This window comes from Rousettus aegyptiacus, unplaced genomic scaffold (assembly GCF_014176215.1).
Source record: "Rousettus aegyptiacus isolate mRouAeg1 unplaced genomic scaffold, mRouAeg1.p scaffold_m13_p_4, whole genome shotgun sequence".
In the NCBI taxonomy this organism is placed as follows: Eukaryota; Metazoa; Chordata; class Mammalia; order Chiroptera; family Pteropodidae; genus Rousettus; species Rousettus aegyptiacus.
In genome coordinates, this window is record NW_023416307.1 from 138,698,777 (window position 1) to 138,715,744 (window position 16,968).

Below are 16,968 nucleotides of genomic sequence, written 5' to 3' on the forward strand. Positions count from 1 at the left end.
ACAATTGAGGAGTCACTCAAATCACCAGGAATACAATGTAAATAAGTGCCAGCATGTTTTCAAATGGGGACAAGTTGCACATTTATTTAAACGATGGTATGAAAAAGAGTGTGCTTCCCCAAGTTCAGAGCAAAAAAGTTAATGCAAAAGTGAAACAAAGGACACTGTTGTTGCTCAGCTACAAAGCTGACGGAAGCAGAAATGAATTTGTTCTTAACAACTTATGCCACTTTGACAAAAGAGGAACGTATTACCTTGAGATGCCTGGGAGTATTTGTTTTGACGGGTCAGAGAGGATCCAGCTTTGAAAAGCAGAATTAACAGCAGCTTTTAGTCCAAGTTTTTCACAACAAAGCACTACAGATCTGTAACTGGCTTTCCTTCTTACTTTCCTTTTATTTTTTAAAGGAAGAAGAAGCTTAATCACTGGAAATTATTTTCCATATCACAAACTAGAGGTTTTTTGTTTTGTTTTGTTTTGTTTTTTACATATATCAGAAAGTTCTCAGCATTTGAAGTAAGCTCTTCTATTTAAAGATAGGTGTAAAAGAATTCAGTTATAGGTGAAAATGATTTAGTTTATTTTAATTAATAAATTCTCGATATTCATTTGTACACATAAGTAATTAAATGTGTGAGTATGCAAGTTTTTAAAAATAGCTTTGAGATATAATTCATATAACATATAATTTATCTATGTAAAGCGTACAGTTCAATGGATTATAGTACATTCATAGATATACGCAATCATCACCACAGTCAAGTTCAGAACATTTCATCATCTCAGAAAGAAGCTCCATACTCTTTAGTTACCTCTTCCTTCCCTCCCTCTTCCCTCCTCCCCCAATCAACCAGTAATTTACTTTCTGTCTCTATAGATCAGCCTATTCTGGGCATTTCACATAAATAGAATTACAATATGTGCTCTTTTGTGACTGGCAACTTTTTGTTTTTTGTTTTGTTTTGTTTTTTAAATAATAATTTTGTCCAAATAGGAAAATATAGTGGGCATGGGAGGAAATGAAGAAATAGTTCTTTCTGGGCACTCTTCGGTGCAGGCTTTTGCTCTGACTAATTTGCCATCTGACTAGCTCTTGCCATACATAGCACCTGGAACTGTACGATGTGGCAAGATTGCAGATATGCCCCTTTCACCAAGACGCAAAGAGGTAGGTCCTCCAGGCTGGACTTTAGACCTTAAGAATAAAAAATAAGTTGGTCTTCAGAAAGTGAACCATTTCCATGCTGGAAAGCAATGTTTGCTTATCAATATATTAGTCATTTAATTCATTTATTCCTCCTCGGTATTTGTTTTACCTTGTTAATTCTAACTTCATGGCTGGAGGAAAAGACAATCAAATCGACTGTCTCAGTGAACCTCAAGTGGGCATTTAATGTTCCCAGGCACACACACCACATTCCCTACATCACTCACTCCCCTATTCTCCTAGACAACTCTTTCAAACCTTTTTTGTCTTCCTAAATCTCCAATGACTTCTCCCTAGTCCTTACTCTTAGCTAATATCCTTCCTTATTTCCCTGAGAAAACAGAAACAACCAGAGAAAATTTCCCACCCTCCGAGCACCACAGCTATACCCGACCAGGGTCTGTACCTGTATATATTGTTACTATAGACAGCTGACCTCCTTGCTGTCCCTCAAACACACTAGCTTTCTCTTGTCTCAGGGCCTTTGAACACGCGCTCTCTGAAAAGCTCCTCCTCCATATATTGCTAAAGGTCTTACCCCTACCTTTTTCAAGTTTTTACTCAAATGTTACCTTTTCGATAATATTTAACCTAATCACCTATTTAAAATTACATCTATTCCCTCTTTCCTACTTTCTCTCCATAGAGTTTTTCACCTAATATACCAATGATTTGCTTTTTTATATTTATTGACTATTTCTCTTTCAATAGATTGTAAATATCACTAGGACAGAATTTTTTCCCCCCCTATTTTGTTCATTGCTTTATCTCTAGCATCCACAACAGTGCTGGGCACATAGGGGTTACTTGTTATATTTATCTGTAGAATTTATTTTTTGTAAGACTTCTTTCACCTAATTTAGATGGCGGGTTTGAACTGAATGTGTTATTTTAGTGTATCTGGGCCCAGAACTGAAAGACAATGAATATTAATATGACATAGATGAACAAAGCTTTCCATTATTAGTTTCAAATATAACAGAAGATAATATTACTTTTCGGCTTTTTAAAATGACTTCCAGCCATTTACGTACAACAACATTAAGTAACTCTGTCATTTTTGGCATTCTGCCAATTCCAACTTACATGCTGGATTGTTTCCAATGTTCTTTTCCCTTTTTTTCCCCGTTCTTTTTTACTCAGCAGCTGCCACGTATTGAGTCTGTATGCCAGACTCTTCGTACACATTATCTTATTTAATTGTTACAAAACCACTGCAAATTAGGGAGCATTATCTCTGTTTACCAAATGAGGGAACAGATGTGCCTAGAGGTAAGGTGGCTTGCTCAAGATCACACAGCTAATAAAAGATTGCAAGGAAATTTGCCCCTCTCTCCCTCAAGCAGATTCTTTAAAATCGATCTTATGATGCCATGGATATGCATAGTAGAATTAACATATCCAATTTCCTGGCATTTAAATTTTGGCATCTATCCCCAATTATTTTTGAAGATGATACTGGGAATGGCTTCCTGACACACTAGATAATAGACTCCATGAGGGCCGAGGTTATAGTTATCTCTTGGGCTGATATTTCCTCTCTGCCAGCACCGGGGCAGAGTGGGTACTCAAGAATGTTTAAGAATAGACTTTTGTTGAATTAAACACAGACAAAGATAATTATATTAAAACATTCAGAACATGTCTATCATTCATAAGGTAAGAATTATCTTTAGAAGCTTTAAAAAGTAACCTTCTTGCAAAACAAGCATTTTCAAGTGTTAATGGATAGTTAACACTACACGTAAATAATACTCGGGTCTTACATCATCATCCAAAGTGATCTTACAATATTATTGTACTATAATTATGTAATGTGATAAATAGCACTAAACCACAATCATATCACAATATATAAATATATCAGAGTAACACGTTGTATACCTTACACTTATAATTGATACATGCCTAATTTATCCAATTAAAAAAAATGAAACAGACGGCCTGAATTTTAGTATATTGTTTACTATCTTTACCAAGAATGTTCTATTTGTAAGCTTTTAAATTTTGTCTGCAAAATGGTCAATGCATGTGCCTTATATAAGTCATAGGGTTGTTCATGAAGAAAAAAATGAAATAAAGTATGTGATAAATTATAAAAAACAAACAAACTTAAACACCAAAGTTCTTAGGATTTTGGAGCTACTGTACCTGGGAAGGATGAAGAGATGATGTTTTTGTCTCCCTTTGGCATCCCTGGGTCTAACTGAAAGCATGTCACACCTGTAAGGGCTCTTAGCCTCATTTTATATTTGAGGTAAGTAAAGTCTAGAGAAGCCAAATACAGTTAATCTTTAAATGACACAAAATGATCAGGGTCAGAGCTGAGTCAAGAACTCAGGCCCTTTTGGTGCTTAAGTCATTCCATCTCTTCATTTTTCTTTTTCTGAAAAGTTGCAGACAAAGCTTGTACATAGAAAATCAGCTTTATTCTGAGGTTTGGGAAAACTTTCTTTATCTCATATCATGTCTCAAATTATCCTCTTATTTTCCCAGATGACAATGCTTAAGATAAACGCAATAATGTACAAAAATCCCTAAGCACAGTGGTTGGTACAGAGAAAACACTCATTGAACAGTAACTATCATTATTATAACAAGCCATTTCACATTTTAAATAATTCCTGTCTCAGGTAGATTAAAATTTATTAATTTGCTACCTGAAAATCAGTAAGTCTCAAGTATTTTAAACTTGGAGAATCCCCCCAAAATAAGTTGCAAAAAATGAAACCAGACTTAGTGCCATTAGTAGCAATATTCTAAAAGTCCACAAGAGGGCAGTCACCCTCACAGCAGAAGGGCACCCCAGTTGTAGGTGGGTAGAACAGAATTATGGGTGCTGAGGTAAGCTAATAATACTATCAATCAGAGCCGTTATTTTATAATTATTTTTAGAGCCATTATTAAGATACTGTTAAGTGATGTGAAGTACAATGAAGAAAATAGAGTAATGGAATAGAGAATAACTTGAGGGGAAAGTTAATGGGAACATTAGCTAAGCAGAGAACTAACCCTTGAACAAGAAAGGGTCAGCCGTGAGTAGACTGAGGGAACAGTGCTATATTGGAAAGACTAGCAAAGGCCAAGTGGAATATGATCGTGGCCTGCTTGAAGCACAGAAAGAAGGTCAGTGTCATTGAACACAATGAAAGAAGGAGGTAATGAGAGAGCTGTTGAGGGGCCATTCAGATCATGCAAATGACACAGTTGGGATTAGGTCCCATGTCTTTCTGACCCCAAAGTTTGCGCACTGAATCATGTCCTACTCTGAACTTTGTAGAAGAAGCCGGAGGGCACGGATAAGGCAGTAAAAGTGGCACTTTTTGAAAACAATTTAGGAAATGCCTCAGTGGCTTTCATGAAATAATTCATCAGAATTCACATGATTAAATTTATGGAGCAAAAGCAGTAAGATACATATACCTAAATTTATTCAACATTTTATGTCCCAAGAGTTAATATGGTACAAGGTTTCTTTTTATCTCCCTTATAGCACTGTATAATAATCAAGGTTTATAATAATTACTATTGAGATATTTTAAAGGAAATACATCCAAAGACTTATATTGAAGGATGTTCATTCAACACTGATATTTATAAAAATTATAAATAACATAAATAAACAACAATCGGGGTTATTTGAATATATTAGCATGCTTTCAAATGATTAAAATAGATTTACAAAGAATATTTAACATTATGCTAAATTTTCATAGTATACCGTTAGAGGTAAAATAAGCAATGAAATACAAACCATACATGGATTGTGAATCCAGTTTCTAAAAACTGTACAAAACAAGCAAAGTGCTAAAAGAAAACATACCAAAATGATATGAGAATGAATGCTATGTGTTCTTTACAATGTTTTTCTGTATTAATGTTTTCAAACAATGCATTCTTTTATAATCATAACATCAATAATGAAATTAAATATTTGGCATGGAAATTTTAATTTTCATTTAAACTTTTCAAAATTTGATAAGTGTTATTATTATTTTTTAATAGAAACTAATGTGGCTTTGAGATGGCAGAGAGGAAAGACCATTGTGTGAAGTTAGATCATGGGGTCTTCCCACTTTCATACTTAATAAATGAACAAAAACATATTAAAATAAAACAAATCATAACAAAATAGTGTCAGCAGCCACAAAACAAAGAAAGGAGTATAATTCCATATCTTCACCTTAAAACGTATTGGCCAAAGGATTAGGAGTAGCTGGACTGGAGCAATGTAACTGCCTCTGAGATAACACGGAGGAAAGAGGTGAATGAGCTAAATCAAGAGAATCTAATGATATCTTTAGACTTGAAAAGGAGTGGTCTGAGGGAGATGAAAAGGTAGCCCTGGGAAAAGTTAAGAAAAATACCTTAGAAAATAATAGCTCTTGTGTATAATCATGGATCATAGGGGCTTTGGCAAACTGGCGAAAAGACTGAACTATAGTCACGGGATCTACTGCAGTTGGTACAACTAATGGGATTTAGAAGAGGGTGCCAAGCCCATGTCCTTGGCAAAGGCAACCTGCGGTACTGGTGCTTCCCTATTTGCTTTAGATAAGAAGTTGGAAGCCAATACTCAACCCACAAACCACACTCAGATAGAAAGACAAAAGATATTTAGATGATGGGGAAAATGACTAGAAAAATTCACCTACATTCTAGTAGAGTAAGAAGAAGGTCTAGGCAGAGTGTTCCCATTAGAATGAACAAAATTAAAAGATATACCATATAGAGGAAGGGAAAGAGATAGAGATAGCGATAGAGAAAGAGATATAGATAGAGATAGAGACAGAGAGAGAGGTAACTATTAAAAAGAGAAAGAATAGTTCAGCTCATTAAGGAAAAGTAACCTAAGAAAAATAGTTTTCTCTGAGTAATCAATTACAAAAGATTAAAACAAATTTATAAAGAAATAGAGTAATAAAAAGGGAGATGGCAGAACTAAGAAAATAAACTGAGAACCAAAATGCCACCATTACAGAAATAAAAATATTGAAATAGAAAGGAATAGAAAATTAAAGTAATGATAAGAAGAAAGACATCATACAAATCAATGAAGAGAGAAGAGATAGTTTATAGCAGTTAGATAAGTGGATAGAGGCAGAGAACAAAGACAATAGAGCATAAGAATAATTGGTGTTTCCAGAGAAGAGAAATGTAACAAAAAAGGAATGCAAAGGTATAATATTGGAAACTTTCTTGAAATGAAAATCTAAAATCTGCAGATCAAAAGGATAGGCAATGTTTCCGGGAAAAAGCTGATAAAGAATGACTGACCACTAGCTATATCCTAGTTAAATCATGAGCATCAAAGTTAAGATAATAATTTTTTAGTCAACTAGGCTGAAAGAGAAAGTTTCTTATAAGGGCAATAATTTTGGTCAGCCCAAGCTTTGGCCACAATGACATTTGACCTCAAAGATGATGAGGTAATAATTCTCAAAGTACTGAGAGAAAGTAAGTGGACCCAACCAATAGAAGTGAGACATAAAAGACATGCATTCTGAAAGATGGCGGAACTCAGGAAATTAAAAAATACTTGAATGATTCTTGAAAAAAACAACAGTCCTAAACAAAACACAATTGACAATGAAATCCAGCTAAACTGAGATTAGAATAGAGAAACTAGGGCGAAAGCTGTTGGTGAACACCACTGCTTTACATATAAGATATGACAAAACAATTGGTTAAAGGAGAATGTGTTATAAACCTTGACAAAGTAAAAATAATATAACTAAAAAAAGCTAGAAGAATGGGAAGGAGTGAGGTAGGAATAAGGCAGTTTTTAAAAACAGGCATAGGTAATTCATATTATTTAAAATGGAAATAATAAAAAAGGAATAATTTTATTTTTTAAAAATCTTGTAATATTATAGGAAATTTTTGAAATCTAATATCCTTGGGGTAAAGAAACATTTAAACATCACTCAGCAATTTTTTGTTTCTCTTCAGATAAATTCAAGTAAAATTAAGCTTAACCCTTACTTTAAAGTAGCATTTATAATGCGATGCCATATTTATAAAATTATTTTTCAGAACTCATCCTTCTTTTCTCCTTTTCTCTTATTTTGTATATCCGCATGGAGAAATAATCTAGAAAAAAAAAATGTTCTCCAAATGTTAGTGCTGGTTATTTCTGGATGGTAGAACTTTGGGTGCTAGTTAGCTTTATTTTTTATATATTTTTTATGATATTTAAATTTTATAGTACATTCTATATTCTATTACATAAACAAACTATTAAATAATAGGCAATATATTTTATAAAAGCAACATTCTAAAAATAAAAAGAAAACGGAGTAATTTCTTATACGCTCTAGCACTGGCATTTTCCAATGACTTCGGCTGTGAACAGGCCCTGCTGGCCATCCAGGCAGACATGGCAATACCCTCAGGAAATTATACAGTATGTGGCAGTGACTCAGTCTTACAGAAAGACATGGCATTAAGGCGATATTGACATTTGCTTCATCGCCAATGCACTGTCTTAGTCATTTCTCCCCAAATATGAAATGCAGCCTTCTTGCTAATGAATGTTGTTGATTTGAATGAAAGTAATTGAAACATGTAAAGCAAGTGAGGAGGGATTAAAGTCTTAATGATTCACTAACAATATCTCCAGGAAAGAGTCAACATTGCCTCTTAGTAAGAAGGGCAGAAATTCCCACAGCTTACTAGAATGGATGTAGATATGTGAATTTAAATATAAAAAATGAAGCAAAAGTATAAAAAATGTATAAAAATAAGAAAACTATAAGACATAAATGCAAAAAATATATATAAATTTACATTATCTCTGATAAGGGTAACAACAATAGCTTTTGTGTTCCAGAGATGCCATTTATTAGTAAGAAATTAAGTGTAATTTAAAAAACTTTTGATATATACATTAATGATTTACAAGAATAATTTTGTTCCTTTCTTATTTGGCTCTTTCTGAATTATTTTCTCCAAAAACTATTTTTTATTGTTGTTGTTTTTTGCAACATCGAATGTTGAGCATCGAGGAATTAAACAATGCTATTTAACTTCTTACAAATGGATGGTTTTTACTCAGATTGGGGAAATGGAAAAGAGAGATTTTTTAAAACATGATCATTTGGATCAGAATTTTACATGTTGGAAACATAAACAGTAACAGATAATTCTAATGAAAATGGAAAAAAAAAATTAGACTGCAACTCTAAGGCAGTATTGCATCTTTTTCATAATTTGTCTTGCTTCATGTCTTTGAAAAACAAACTGGCCATTAAAAGCATGCATGATGTTCTAGACACTTAACCAGGTTTATTACTGGATGCGGTACAATTTTATTAAACTTTAAACACTTTTTAATAAGCTACAGGTACAGTTTGTTCTGCAAAACTAAAATGAATTACTCACTCCCTGACTCACTTTAAAAATGAAATAAAAGTGTCAGGTCAGAGCTGAGCTGGAAATCCCATCTAATTATCAAAATAACAAGAATGTAAAGGTATCCATGCTGCCATTTAACCAAGTGAGGCTGCAGTCTTGGGTGCTAATATTATGAGCATCTGTCTATAATGCCATTACTCAGGCTGGCTAGAAATCAGATACTCCTGAGGCCTTCCAGCTGGAGCTTAATAGAAACATTGCTAACATCCATGCAATTCTTGCAAGAACCTGAAAAGGAACTGAAGTAGCAGTTAATGATGGGTCAATTCATCAAGACATGGATATTTAAGGCAAATGGTGTCCTGGAAGTTGCACTGGACTGGGAATTGGCTGATGTGCATTCTAGCCTCACCTCTGTCCCTGGTCAGCTAGGAGCTCTTGGGCAAGTCTTTCTGCCCTTAGAACCTCTTTGTAAATGCAGAAAATTGACTAGTATTTTTCTAAAATTCTTTCCTTCTCTGACATCCTTTGATTATTTTTTTCATCCTTTGATTATTAAAAACATGAATTTTCATCTAATCATGCATAGAAATATTTAAAATTCTACTGATTTGGAACCCCTCAGAAGATTCATTTGTATGATTCAAGAGTGTCAGGAAATCTTTTTTTTTTTTTTTCAAAATATCTTTTCCATGGATGCTGTGGTTTAAGAAATTTTTCTTTTAGAGATGCATATTCAAAACATAGCCCTCCCTAGGCATGTGCGTATAATAATATGTTACTATTTCCTCTGAGTCAATTTGTTATTGGATATTTTAGTTTATAAGTATATTTGAGTGTAGGTTATGATCTGAGTCAGCAGAAGAGTTCTATATATCAAGAGGATATTCAATCTGGAGCCAAAGTGTCATTCTCTCTTTTATAAAATCAATCATCATTTTTTTTTTAAACCAGGGAATTTTATGCCTGAACCTGTAAGCATATGGCTTATGAAAATACCAAAGAAATCAGAACTTGCCTCCCCCCCCTCCCCCGTTCCACCTTCCAAGATTCGCAGCTCTAGAAAAGGAGGGACAAGACAGTAATGAAGACAAGACTTGGAATTTTCTAGAATATCCATTGCTGAGTTTGGCTAAATTTGGAAAGCAAATGGCTGTGGAACCAAGACTCTGGTGTGAGGCAATTAAAGGGCTTTTACCAGGGCAAAGGGAGGGAGCGCTTCTTTGAAATCCTGTAAGCAGCACTCTGAACTTGACTGGGGAGAAAAAGAATACTCCAATTTTTCCCAGACGGAGGTTCTCCTTAGAAGAGCAGACACCCAACTGGGCCTCTGAATTCCTAGAAGCTCCCAATCTTACTAGAATTGGTAGAAAGTTAATAACTTTTGAGTCCAAAATGTGTCCTGAATATTCCTTATAACCTAATTTCTCTGTCAAGTACACACTGTGTTTCTCAGTATGTACTATGTACGCTATGACGACAGTGCTTTTATCTTTGAGAAGTAAGCTAATTTAATAGTCAGGCTACAGCCAAGTGGGCTCCAGGGAATTTTGTTTCTCAATAGAAAAGGTAAAAGGGAAAACATTTATCACATGGTAAATGACAAAGAAAAAAAAATAAAGTTAATGTTTGCATTTTAGCTTAAGATCTTTAAATAAAAATATATGTTTAAATACATAGAAAAACTATAGACTATGTTCAAATCACAGCTAATAAAAATAATAATATTTACTTTTATATTTCAAGTGGTCTGTAAATGTCAGTCTCAAGCAATGCCAGAAATTTTTCTTTTTTTCCAGTAAAGTCTTGTTCATAGATAGCAGGTGAGCAATTACTTGAGTTTAAAGTCTTCAATATTTAGATGTAGTAGTAGCTAAACCAGTTAACCCCTGGAATTTTTCAAGGGGACAGACAGATCATCACAAAGATGCCCAGCATTCAAGTTGTTCAACAATAAGATTCTTCGTTTGCTGTTTTATCTATTTTATCCTAGATTTGTGGTTTTAAAGCTTTTTTATCTATTTTAAATGAAAGCTATAGGAAACCCAGTAAGTAAAGCAGATTCATCCAGAGACACATTTATTAAAGATGGGGGGCTGGGGGCAGTGAGGGAGGCTGGAATCCCATCTGATCCCCCTTCTGCCCACCTATGTCAGCCTCCAATTGCTGGAATTTCCTGGGGTTCTCTGTACCACACCTTTGTTCTAGAACCGACCAGCAGTATGAGCATCACCTGGAAGGAAGCCTGTCAGAAATGTAGACTCTCAGGGCTTAACCAAAACCTGATGAATCAGAATCTGCATTTTTCACAAGAGCCAGTGATTTGCTCCTATATTAAAATTTGATAAGCACTGGCCTAGAAGAGAGAGATTTCACAGAGAAAATGAAAGAGATCAAGGTCTTTATCATTGATTCTTAAATTTAGCTGTGTCAGACTTCCCTGGAGGGCTTGATAGAACAGAGGTTGCTTGGTATTCACTTCTAGAGTTTCTGTTTCTGTAGGTCTGACATGGTTCCACCAATTTTTCACTTCTGACAACTTTCCAGGTGATGCCGATGCTTCTGGTCCAGGTACTACCCTTTGAGAACTATTGTTACATGCTACTATTTTATCTTTACTTCCTTACCTCTCACCTTCTATCTCATCCCTTATCCATTTCACTGTTTCTCCCCTCCTCTCTCTTCCCTTCTTCTCCTCTCCTTTCCTCCCCGCCCCCCTTTCTCTTTCCCTCTCTCTCTCTGACAGGGTGACTATTTAGTTTCAATTTGCTGTAGCTACTTATCTTTCACCTTATTTAAGCTCTGAGAGTTACGAAAGTGATGCTCATCAATCTTGCCCTCAGGTCCTATCAGTTCTTTAGGGCAGATAAAACCAGTACACAAATATCTATAAAGTAGAAAAAGATAAATGACCTAGAGGAGATTGACATAGAGTGGTAAGCAAGTAGTAGGTGAGGGTTGAAAAATCTCAATTCCTTCATTTAGTAGAATAAATGTAATCTTTCTGAGTGGTTCAGGATCTTGGGCATTCAATAAAGAGTTATTGAACTAAAATTTTTGAACATCACAATTACAAATGACACTTAACCATTATCGCCGCATTTCCAAGTTCTCTAGAATAAATCTAGATTTTGTATACTTGTTCTACATGTATAAATATAGATAGTACAGAATAGTAGGTTGAATTTTAGTTCTTAGGTTTGTCATTTCCTTCTTATAAAAATTTATAAGGGAGTCTATGGCCATGCTACCCTGAACACGCCTTATCCCACCTGATCTCAGAAGCTAAGCAGGATTGGGCTTGGTTAGTCCTTGGATGGGAGACCACCTAGAAAGACCAGGTGCTAAAGGCATAAAAAAATATTTCTAAGGGGATTTGTGGTTATAGGAGGGTACTAGCTATTTTAATTCAAGGTTACTGTGGTTTTATTCTACATTGATTATGCCTTCTCTATGGCAGCCTGAATTATACTTAAAAAAATGGGTGGAGAAAGTCAGTCACCTGGTTTGTTATACCACTGGGAGGAGGGGACCAGCTGCTATTTGTATGAATTCTTTTTTTTAAAAAAAAAATTGGTCACACATCATATTTTGCATTATATCTCTAAACATATTTTTGACAAACTGTAGTACAATCTACTTGTAAGAAACTGTAGGGAGGAACACAGTCCACAGCTGGTTCAGATAGAGAGGGTCCTTGGGAGAAGGAAGGGAACACACAGTCCTCCTTGGCTAGTGCACACTGAAACATGCCCACCTGGGGAGTACAGCAGCAGGGAGCCCAAGCAATGCCTTTTACTTTCCTTCTCCCACTGGGTGTCAACGTTCCAGCTCAACCAATAGGCACACACCAGACCCAGCACAACCTTCTAGCGTAAAGTGTAAACACAAGACTGACCCTAAGCGTCTCTGTCATGTACAGTTAAAAAGCTGTAGAGTCAATGCCTTTAGCAAAATAGTAAAAGCGAAGTTAAGAGCAAACTTCGTGCTGGGCTGTAATCTGCTGTTTAGGTTCCACTCTCCCTGCCAGAATGAGTGTTTGCCTCTGAGAGATCACCCAAGAAGATAAGCTTCCATTCAACCAGTGCTCAAATAAGCTTGATTCTTGGGAGGCTCAGAATAACAAGGTTTGAACTTCGCCCAGCCGGGGAAATAATACAGGCACTAGCAAAAGGAAAGACGATCCCAAGAGATAAGCCAGAGTACAAACAAAATGCAAATGGTAGAGGAGCAGATTCTAAGGAGGGTTCTTAGGACCCAAACTAAATCAGGAAGAAAGAAAGGCGAGGGAAGATGGAATCACAGGAAGAAGGTGCTTTGATACTGTGGGCTCCAGGACTTACCACTCTTTCCACAGTCCATATACATTCTGAAGAAGCCAGGGAATTCCACTGGCCAATGGACAACCCCTTAAGTCCAAAAAGAAAATGAGAATTATTTTTCAGTGGGGTGTGGCTGAGTTAAGGTTTAGAGGAAGGCATGACATAAACCCTGTTTGCATTTCATTAGCTAAAATTAGCATTGAGCAGATATCATTGTGAAAGATATCTTTTCAAAATGTCATGAAAAGAAACAAGGGAAATCCAAAATACAGATACAGCACTAGGGCTTGGGTACCTTTTATTTTCCAACTTGAAGCACCGAAGAGCACTGACTCATATTTAAAATCATTGTGTGTCATGGAAGAAAAACAGGCAACACATTCCCAGGCAATTTTATGGTACAGACTCTTAAGGCAAATTTGCTGGTCATTTTTCCTTAAAAAGAAGTTGATTATTTTATTCTCTTTGCTATAGACACCAGTAGTCTGAGGCCTCTTCTCTGTTGCAGAGAGATGGGCAGGGGCTAAATATTGGTAAGGGCGATTAGCACAATGCTGTTGCTGTGGCCTGGATCTAATCAGACTGGCCATGAATGGAGTGGGCATGTTTAACCCAATGCCTTATCCTCTTCTGCCTGCAATTATCCTGGGCCCAACTCAGTCATCTCCTAGACCACTGGGAGTGCAGGGTGCTCCTATGGGGAACAGGACAACCATATTCTCTGGTGCTCTTATTTTGTGATGAAAGGAACAGTCGCAAGCCTTTATGGTCTTATTTCAAATGTCGGCTTTATTTTAAAGGCTCTTTTCACTTTAAAGACTCGGCATCTTCTTACTAAATTGAATTTTATATTCCCCAAAAGTACCTCTACCAATTTCTAACACATACCAATGCATTTGTTAAAGGAGTGGATTGATGATTTATAGTTCTAATTATACTTGACTTTTATGACAATATTTTCTTTCTTTGATTTATTCTTATGGAAAGTCTTTGCTTAAAGGTTGTATTATAGAAATTCTGTAATTATTTTCTGGTGGTGCCTGGCAAAATTATACATAAAAGTTTCATTATTTAAGATATAGTACAAGGAAACAACTAATTGTGCAATTAAGATCCCACAACTCGATTTCAGAATGAACAATTTCAGTAACTAGGTAAGAAAATAATGGCAAGTCGAAAAGACTATTATTAGCTGAGAGAAATTGCTTTTGACTTTATGGGAACATTTATTGTCATAAGCAGTGGCAGATGATGGAAAGAGTCAACAGAAAAAAATGAATTATAATAATTGTTGTTGGATGTCAGTTACCTTTACATCAGAGAACCACAGATTTCAAAAGTGTTTCATGCTACTAACTTGGCTGGAGGAAGGCGGTGTGGTACAGTGGATAATATATAGATCAGATGAATCTAGATTATAACCTCCTAATTCCCCCACTTTTGCTATTTACTGTGGTATAAACTTAGACAGTTATTTAACCTTTTTGAATTCTAATTTCCTCAATCGTAAAATGAAAGTGGGGGCAGTGATACCAACCTCTTAAGTTTGTAAGATAAGTAACATTTATTGTACAGTGCCTTGTAGATAGTAAACACTGAGTGAGAACTGTTATGATTATGATGGTCAAGGGATTTCTGTGTCTAGAGGGTTATGTCTGCTTACTAGTAATTGAGCTCTATCATGTTTGGATGCATAGGGTTGAAGGCCATTTAAAATTTCACTATACACTGTGGTTGGTAAATGCCTGCAGGATTTTTCTTAGTTCTGAAAAAGACTGCCGTTAATTTATGATGAGCTGACATGTTGCTTTCATTTGAAAAATAGTGATATTGCCTTACTCTTAGTTAGGGATCATATTTTTATCCTGGAAAATAATTTTCGCTCATTTAATCAGACTTTTATCAAAAACCGAACCCATATGAGTCAATGGAATAGAAGAAAACTAAATTTCTTTCTGGAAGAATTAGAACACAATCAGACTAGCTTCTTTTTGTGATCATTTTTTGTCCGGCTGTAGTCATTATTTTGTTGTGACCATGAAAATCAATTCATGTCCTTGGTGGCTAAGCAGTTTTAAAAATTTTTCACTAAATTATTTTACCAAATTATTTTATTATTTCCACTGATTTCTATTACTGTGTTCGTGTTTTTTTCTTATTAAAGTTCATTGACCTCACTCTTATTTTTTGACGATCTGGATCCAAAATAGCAAAGAAATTAAATATTCTGTCTTTAAAAAATAAGCATCAGTACCAAATACTTATTTGTGTTGACTCGGTTTCAGATGATTCAATATATGACATCATCATCTGGAACTCCCTTATCCAAATTCTGTTTGTAACTGAAGAACTAGCAGGAAACACTCACATATATATATATTTTGTCAAAGAAAGAATGTAACAGATTGCTCTAAATTGAAGACACACACACACATCCATAACTCAACTCTCTACATCCATGAGCCATCAATCACAATGTTTAGTATTTGCATGGGTTAACTTGCAAATCTTTCAGTTTTAAACAAATACTGAGCAGCTGTAATGTGTCAGACACTCTTAAGTACTTAGGGTACATCAGTGAACAAAACAGACATCCTTGCCTCATGGAGCTTACATTTTAGCAAGTGACCATTTGATATTCTCTTCGATAATATTCAAATAGAATATGACATAAATTAATATATATCATCGCCATGGTCGTAATTGGAGAATGGGAATAAATTATGTGACCAGAGGCTAAACACACTCTCCATGCATCGTCATTCTCAGACCTATGCCTGTCAGCGATGGATGGCAACCTGCGTCACAACAAAATAAAATTTTAAAAAAGGCAACACTGTATAACATGTGTGTGCATAATTCCTTATTTGTAATTTTAAAGTAAAAACATGCCTGAAAACTGAAATTTTTTTCATAACTTATTTGGTTTAAAGGCTGACCTAATTTCATATGGGTGTTCTATAAATCTTTATTGACTCAATTAGTGTGAATAGTCACATGTTTCGCTGTAGAAATATTAGTGTATTTGCTATGGTACTGGATGTTCTCTCAAATGCCGCAATACTACCTTCATAGTTTTTGAACACCCTTCCCCATTGCCTTTAATCCCCCTCCCCCCAAAAAAGAAAATCTGAATTCTGAGACCTGTATGGCTAGGGTTTTGGATAAGGGACTATGGACTTATGTGTATGAATCTTTGTAAGATTGCCAACCATATTTTCTTGGAAAGACTTTTCTTTCTGATACTGTCTTTCTGCTTTTTGGAATATTAAAATATTCTTTCTTTTATGTGATGATAGCAGATAGTAAATGTTGGTTTGTTCTGTTTCCAAATATCTTTATTTGGCAAAACAGAAAGGTTGGCAGTCCTCTATTTCTTCTTAAACATGATGTTCATCTCTGCAATGTGAAATTCAGGGTGATACTGATCTAGTCTTGCAAGGCTGCTTCCTAGTTACTCATATTCCACCTTCAACCCATCTGCCCTATTATTTACTGATTATAGTTCTTTAAACTGACCTACTTGAAAAAACTTCTTTATAAGGAAATAGTATATCACCATTGTAAATGGAAAACCAGTATCATTTGCCATAAATATGAGGTCACTGAAAAAATGAATATTGTAGAAACAAAAGAATATCTCTTGGTCTACCTAAAACCACCTGGGGAATCCAACATATTCTTCTATTGAAATGGGTCAGATATAAAACATTTTCAGTTTCTTTATACTTGAGCATTACCCTTCATTTTACCCAAGATAATTTAATTTTCTTTTGTTCTAACTTGTAAGGGTATATAGCCAACTTCATTCCAAGTATTTCATATGTCCCACAATGATAATCAAAACACATCTTGGGTTTTTTCTCCACTTGGGTGGTTGTGGTTATACTTTGATCTCAACTGCTCCAGTTAGCCTTGAAATTCTTTCCCCTTACAAGGGTATAGCCTAACGCTTCTCAAACTATAACACGCACTTGAATCCCCTTGTTCAAACTCAGTCTTTGACTCAGCAGGTCTAGCGTGGAGTCTGAGATTTATTTTTCTTGCGAGCTCTCAGGTGGTGCTGATGCTGCTGGTCTCAG

The 16,968-nt window shown here is 35.3% G+C and overlaps 1 protein-coding gene and 1 pseudogene across 7 annotated transcripts in view; one reads left to right on the top strand and one right to left on the bottom strand.

Annotated features, from left to right (window-relative positions):
• THRB (thyroid hormone receptor beta) overlaps window positions 1–16,968 on the bottom strand; it is a 319,642-nt gene that overhangs the window by 113,449 nt on the left and 189,225 nt on the right. The window lies entirely within an intron of this gene.
• LOC118601900 lies at window positions 11,799–11,917 on the top strand (annotated as a pseudogene).